Below are 8,178 nucleotides of genomic sequence, written 5' to 3'. Positions count from 1 at the left end.
GCTTCTATGCTTAGGTAGTTGGGAGTGGTTTTGCCACCCTCCTGTCCACACACACGGTGGGTAAAATAACAGGATATGTCAAATTGGATAAGTAACAATAGGCGTCTGAGGATTTCCTGAGATTACCTTGGGAGCCTGTGTGAAGTAGGCCCTGTACCAAGTAGGCCCTGAATATTGGATCAGACTAAAGACCTATCTAGTCCAGCATCTTGTTTCTCACAGTGCCCAGTGAGTTGCTCAAATGGGAAGCCCAGAAGCAGGCCACGAGGGCCATGGTTCTCCTGCTGTTGTTCCTCAGTAACTGGTATTCAGAGGCGTACTACCTCTGAACCTGGAGATAGGATATAGCCATCGGGACTAGTGGTTCCACTGGAAGGCATCGCAAAGACGCCATTGTAGGCAGAAAGGTGCCCCTTGGCTGACATCATTGCCACAGAGTGGCTCTGAAAACCTCTAACTTTATATTTGATTTATTTATTTATTACATTTATATCCTGCCCCATAGCCGAAGCTCTCTGGGCGGTTTACAAAACTTTGAGAACACTTGGTTTCTCCCACTTGATTTGAAGTTGTCGTCTGATTGGCATCATTGTACCAGCTCTCTGGTAAACCAAAGAATTCACCTGACATTTCATCCTTACTAGAATGGCCACAAGATTGGGTTTAAAGCAAAATGACTACTCAGGCAAAACATCTGTGGAGCTAGAAATGAGACCAAAAGAGTTTCCAAAAGGTAAGTAAAATTCCTTAGGGTGTGCGTGTGCGTGCGTGCGTGCATGTGTGTGTGTGTGTGTGAGAGAGAGAGAGAGAGAGAACTTTAAATTATTACTGAATTTCACCTTCAGCAATATTTGAGGTGAATTTGGAGGTCGCTGCTCATGAAAAAAATATTTGAGCCACATTGAGAGATCGCTCAATATGTCTATATTACAGCCAAAATTCTTCAGGGAGATTCCACATACCTCAAACATTATTCCCTGCTAGGTGGTTGATTGATGCTAACGAATATGGCATATCTCATATGCGTGAGGGACTCTTAACTTATCATAGGCTTTGTGTTGAGTGCTCCAGATTTCTCTATTATTCCTTTTCTCTTGCATTGATTTTATCCCACCGTGTGGCCTAGGTTCAAACTATGAGGTTTCAGATCAAGAAAAATAGCCGCATCTGGTGATGATGTGGATGGGGAAAGCGTGGGATTTAGCTTCCTCCCACATGCCGGGGCGTCTGAGCTTCGTTGCCAACAGACAAGTTCCCTTAGCTTCCTTGCCTCTGTACACTCCCGCCTTCAAAAAACCGCCCTAGAAAGTACAAAGGTCCTTTGCTGTAGGTTTTCACACAGGTTGAGCAGCTATGTTCACACTGCAACCCTATACACATTCATTTGGGAGCAAGCTCTCTTGAAAATAACGATACTTACTTCTCAGTAAACATATATACGATTATCGTGTAAGAAGAGGAAATTGGAGGGTCCTAGTGCATCTATAAGTCTCTTTGGAGACTACTGGCCAGAATATGCAGGTCGCCCCCCTCTCCTATGTCATGGGTGCTGTTCCCTTGTATAAGCTGTTGGGTACTTCACCTTTACTGAATAGCTGGGGAGAAATGCCCCATGTTACGCTATTTACAGATTTTATGCCGGTAAAGGATTCTGCCCGGATACCAGGTTGTCTTCATATTCTTTCCAGTCTTATACTTCTATGATTCAGTGTGATGTAGTCATTCATTGAAAAGTCAAATTGTTTCCTGTCTTAAAATCTGGCCTTGCAAGTGGAAAAATAACTTTTAAAGGTGTTATGCAATAGTCCTTTCCTGCCGGTGAATTTGCTTGTATGTGTACATGTGCTTTGCTCCATTTGGTTTTGTTCACGTCCCTTCACTTTACTGAGGAAGCTCAGTTCTGTGTCCTTGGGCTCTTTGAACGCAGCAGGTGCAGAGGAGCTAATTGGTTATTCCCCAGGGAATATGAGTAAGAGGATGTGTGCGCATGTGCATGTGTGTGTGTTAATACCTGCCCTCCTCCAAAAAAGATATTGCGGTGATGGCTTCGTGTTAATATGCTACATTAGAAAATGTATGCTTAGAATAGACTTTGGAGATAGGCTAAACTTGTAGACCAAAAAATGGCATTCATACAGCTGGCATTTTTTTATTTCAGGGTACATCCAGTGGGTAGGGACTGACATAGAATCATAGAATAGTAGAGTTGGAAGGGGCCTATAAGGCCATCGAGCCCAACCCCCTGTTCATTGCAGGAATCTACCTTAAAGTATACCTGACAGATGGCTGTCCAGCTGCCTCTTGAAGGCCTCTAGTGTGGGAGAGCTGATGACCTCCGTAGGTCATTGGTTCCATTGTCATACTGCTCTAACAGTCAAGAAGTTTTTCCTGATGTCCAGATGGAATCGGGCTTCCTGTAACTTGAGCCCATTATTCTGTGTCCTGCACTCTGGGATGATCAAGAAGAGGTCCTGGCCCTCCTCTGTGTGACCACCTTTCAAGTATTTGAAGAGTGCTATCATGTCTCCCCTCAATCTTCTCTTATCCAGACTAAACATGCCCAGTTCTTTCAGTCTCTCCTCATAGAGCTTTGTTTCCAGACCCCTGATCATCCTCGTTGCCCTCCTCTGAACACGCTCCAGCTTGTCTGCATCCTTCTTGAAGTGTGGTGCTCCCAACTGAACTCATGGAGGTGGGGGGGTCCGATCTACATGGCAAATGGAGAATGTCAGTGGAATCAATACATGTGTTGCCCGCAGGACCTAAGGCATGATATTATCAGCTCAGGGTTCTCCTCTAACACATCATGCCTCCTTTTTCAGATATTTTCTCCCATTTTTCAGTTTTATTCTGAAGCACTGAACGAAGAGACATGTCTATAGTACAAGTTGCCATGGTTGTTTTGTCCTGGGATAAAATCACTTTTTTGCTGAGATCTATGCGGACCTTTATTCACATCCATTTAAAAACATATACCATGCCCCATCTCCTATGCTCAAAGCCACTCAGTGAATAATAGAATTAAAGTCTCAACAAATCATTTTTAAAATCGAGCAAAATGTTAATTAGCTATAAAGCAGCTGCAGCACTACTGCAGTCCATGAAAGGCCCACTGGCAGGTTGGCATTCCATTTCGTTCTAAAATCCAGCAGGCAAGGGCATCCCATAATACTAAAACCTGTGGCCATCCCATGAAGCTGAATGATGAGAGATTTGGAACAGATAAAAGGACATACTTCTTCACACAGCACATAGTTAAACGATGGAATTTGCTAACACGTGGTGTAGTGATGGCTTCCAACTTGGACATCTTTAGAAGAGGATTAGACAAATTCATGGAGGATATGGCTATTAATGGCTACTGGTCATGATAGTTATATATAGTATTAGTATATTAGTCTATCAATATGCCTCTGAACACTAGTTGCTGGAGGACACAAGCAAGATGGCGATATTGACATCACGTCCTTGTGAGCTTCCCATAGGTGTCTGGTTGACCACCGTGTGAACAGAATGCTGAACTACCCTATTTCTTCGATTCTAACACACACTTTCTTATTGCATATAAACATCTCAAAAAACGGGGTGCGTCTTAGAATCGCGGATGTGTCTTAGGGTTTTTTTTTCTGTTGGTGGTACTGAAATTAGTGTGCGTCTTACAATCGATGGCGTCTTACAATCGAAGAAATACGGTAGATAAGTCTGTGGTCTGATCCTCTATGGCTCCTCTTCTGTTCTTATGACAGGGAGCTCACTCCATAGCCCAGGAGCCATAGAAGGAAAGGTAGATCCTGACCTTGTGACTGGTGCTAGCTGCTACAAACGTTTTACTATATGTTTAGGTTGATCTTTCTCCAAAGAGCTCAGGATAATGGTATTTGAGACAAAGTCATTGAGATACCATGGAGGGGGGGAGGTTTCCAATATTAGCCTAGTAGCTGAAGTTGACAGGAGGAAGCTTGGAGACTCCAGAGGACTGCTACCAAGATGTGAAGCCACAATGGAGTTGGGGGTGGGTAAGGACTATTGCTAGATATATGCCAGTGTAATGGTTAGAGTGTGGGACTAGACTTGGGTTCAAATTGCCCCTCAGCCATGAAGTTCATTGGGCGTCCTTGGGCCAGTCACTAACCCTCTGCCTAATCTACCTCACCAGGTTGCTCTGAATGTAAACATGGGAGATTGGGAGCTCATTGATGGAAAGGTAGGATATAATTGCAATGAATTAATCAAATATAAGAAGTTGCAGGCTTTGTTGGGGATTTAAATATATACCCAGGACACACAGAATTACAAAGCTCCATCCGAGACGCATTTTATTGCATGCTCATTAATCGGCACTCACGGAGTTTGCTCAGGTCTCTCCCATGACATTGTCTACCTCCCGCATGCCTTCCGCCCCTTCTGGCCTTCCTTGCACGACAAAAAAAACCCTCATTAAGTCTGATGTATTTTTAAACTTGGAATTGCTGCTCTCTCCTGCTGTGTGCAGTAGAAACCGCCATTAGAACAGCGGACTCAATGGGCGTCATGCTGGTTGTGGACTTCCTCTTTTCAAAAGAGGAAGTAACTGAGGAATGAAAACACAGGTGGAGAAGTGAAGGTAGGGAGCGTGTTAACCCCTGTGTGATGGAGCTTACAGTCAGAGGTGGAATAAACCGTGGTAACTAAGGACCAACATTAACCCAAATGTTTCATCAAATAAGTGGATTTTGGGGAGAGATTTGAATGAAGAGATGGCACTACATAAATATCCTGGGAGGGAATTCCAGGCCTAAGCAACAACAAAGGAGAATTATGGAAGAAACACTGTGGAGTGGCACATCATTTTCTCCTTGCTATTTCACATTATTTTATATAAAAATCCTTTTTATATTTCAGAAAAAGTGGACATCAGATTTAAGTTATGTAAATGGAAAGTGTGTGAGATCACCTCGTTTCCAGTTTTCTTGTTTCCGTGCGAAATATAAATGTCTGAAGAGGATATTGCTTAAATCATAAAACAAATTGACAGCGTAATTTATTAATACCAAAGACACACTTCATTGCGGTTAAACACTATAAAGAGCTGAGAATAGCATAGTTTCTCAGAATGTATTGCCAATACGTCAAGGGAAAGACTTCCTTGATGCAATCTCAGCATGTGTGAAGATCCTCTTTGCAGAGACCAAGACACAACGACCACAACTTTGCCCTCTCTGTCTGTCACACAGGCTGTATTATGATTGTGAAGCCTCTCAGCCAGCCTTACGGATGGATGGCCAACCTGTGGCACAGGAGCCCATGTGTGCACAGAAGCAAGAATGCCTGTGGGCCTATCTGTGGCAGAGAATAAGACCCTGCAACCTGGCTAAGGAGCCAGTCCTGGGCAGCTGCCTGGTCCCTTGCTCAATAGGCCAAAGGCAAAACCACGCAAAGGCACAGAGGCGCTGTATACGTATTGTAGTGTGCACTGGAGTGGCTCTCTTTCTCTCTCTCTCTCTCTCATGCTTTGGACTTGAGTTTGTTGCACACTTGGAAAAAACAAAGGTCACGACAGGTCTAATATATTTTATTAGTTTATTAAGAACATTTATATCAGGGGCGTACTTTTTCAGCCACATCGGGTGTCTGCTGGGGTGATAGGGATGTACATGTGTGTGGACACATATACTTGCACATTCACATACAACTGACAGCATAAACACACACACATGCAGACAGAGCACTCACACCTACACAGCCCACTCCAATCCACTCTTGCCGAAGGGCATTTCAGAAGTCTGGCACCTGCTTTGATCAGTTCAAACCAACACTCCTGCCAGAGCTTTCAGTTCTCAAACCATACAGGAATCCTATCTCCTGGCCCTCCTCCAAACCAATCTCTTGCTGAAAGATCCTGACATGCTATACACAGTTACCTGGAACATTTTCAGGGGAAAAAAATCATAGGAACAAGCTCTACAGTACCTCCAATATAGTTCGTTGCTAAAGTGCCATGCTAGATCACACCGAGGGTCCATCTAGTCCAACACTCTGTTCACATGGTGGCCAACCAGCTGTTAGGCAGGGACCAACAAAGCAGGACACGATGTAACAGCACCCTCACACCCATGTTCCCCAGCAACTGGTGCATACAAACTTCTGCCTCGAATGCTGGAGCTAGCACACAACCATCAGGGCTACTAATCATCTCAGTCGTGAAGTTTACTTGGTAGCTGAGACAAGCCGCTCTCTTTCAGCCTTACCTGGCTTACAGGATGATTGTGAAGATAACGAAGATAACAACAAGACATATTAGGGGTGGCATGAGAGCTGTTTTAAACGTAAATTCCTTTATTGGATTTCCATGCCAGCTTTCTGAAGGCAACCAAGGTGGTTTACAAAGATTTCAAAAAAATACAAACTGCAACCAAATTTAAAAATAATGATAAACAAAGCAACCTTTCATAGCTATAGCATCCATAACAATTTAAAAAGTGAAGTTAAAATGATGTGGCTTCCTGAACACACAAAGAGAGTGGAGAAAATGAAGTGAGGCACAAACACTTAGGTTTGAACTACACTACTACTTTATAGCAGTATTGAAGTGCACTGATAACTCTTGGGGCACAACCCACATTCCATATACCGCTTTCATAGTGTTATATCCTGCCTTTTATTCCACATTCTGAATGATTTGACACAAGGTGTAGATGTGGCCTTGGAGTGCTGACTTTTTAAGTTATAAACCACCTGGAAACAAATCTGGTGATAGGGAGGGTATGTAAGTATTCTAAACGAATAAATAAATAAATAAATAAATAGTTCTTCAGTGCCTTCTTTAACAGTAGCCAGGGGTGTTCCTAGACAAGGCTTTTATTGTGCAATCGCCCGGTATTTTACGGGAGTTCGACGATATCGTCTTCAATTCGTAGCCCTCCCATGGCGGAATCGCTGCACAAAGCCTTTTGATTGGTAGTGCTTGGAAGCCTTCTATATGGAAGCAACACTCACAGAGAGTGAAGCTTTTCCTAGCATAGAGGTACATGGTAGGAAAAACAATGCCCCCTCAGCTAAATTTCTGCGTCAGGATAGAATAGTATTAATGGCTCAGGGGCAGGCAACAGGGCAACCCAAATGCCTCGGTTTTAATTCTTGGAGAGAAAAAAGTTGGCTGAACTACATTGATAATACTGCTGTAAGAACATAAAAGGAGCCATCTACTCCAGCATTCTGTTCACACAGGCCTTAGCTAGACCTAAGGTTTATCCCGGGATCGTCCCTGCCTGCTCCCGGGATCCCTGGTGTATCATTTACATGAACCGGGACGATCCCGGGATAAACCTTAGGTCTAGCTAAGGCCACAGTGGCCAACCAGCCGCCCACGGGAGACCCACAAACAGGACATGAGAGCAACAGCACACTCCCACCCATGTCCCATAGCAACTGGTGTACATTGGCATACTGGCTCTGATACTGGAGGTAGCAAATAGCCATCAGGACTAGTAACCAATGGATATTTATTATTTATTTATTGCATTAATATCCCGCCTTTTTTCCTCCAAAGAACCCAAGGCAGCGTACGTAATCCTCCTCCTCCTCTCCATTTTGATCCTCGCAACAACAACCCTGTGAGGTAGGCTGGGCTGAGAGTCTGTGACTCCAGGAATTTATGATGAGTTTAAAAGAATCGCAACAAATGTTTCTGAAAACATTATTTCTCTACAATTTCAAAATATCGAACTGCACTTTGACCCTTGCGCCCTACACTGAAACTACTTTGTCCACTTTTGGGTTTGTGTTTTTTGTTTTTGTTTTTTTGCTTTTCAGCGTCTGCGCACGCGCCCCCTCCCCCATTTGGTCCTGCATGCTAATTAAAAGACATCGAAATACTTTCTGGGTGCTGATTATTTGCGTCCGATCGCCCTAAATGCTACGGGGAAGTCTTCATCTCTCTCACGCGAGGCAAGCAGAGTCCTCATTGGGCGGCAGTTTCCTCCCAAGCGTGGACTTCTGTCCCGTTAATCGCGCGGCGGGAGACTGCCAGGTCCACCCCACGCGCACGCCAGCACCCGTTCTCACGTGCAAACCTCCCTCGACCAAATCAACCAACCCAAAGCCGGGCGATCCGCTCGTGCGTGTTGGCAGTCCATTACCCCCCTCGATTCCCCCTCTTCTCTGGGCTATATGTGGCGTTTGGAAGCCTCTGACAATCCG

This window comes from Elgaria multicarinata, chromosome 9, assembly GCF_023053635.1.
Source record: "Elgaria multicarinata webbii isolate HBS135686 ecotype San Diego chromosome 9, rElgMul1.1.pri, whole genome shotgun sequence".
NCBI classification, from domain to species: domain Eukaryota; kingdom Metazoa; phylum Chordata; class Lepidosauria; order Squamata; family Anguidae; genus Elgaria; species Elgaria multicarinata.
Note: the sequence above shows the minus strand (reverse complement) of the source record.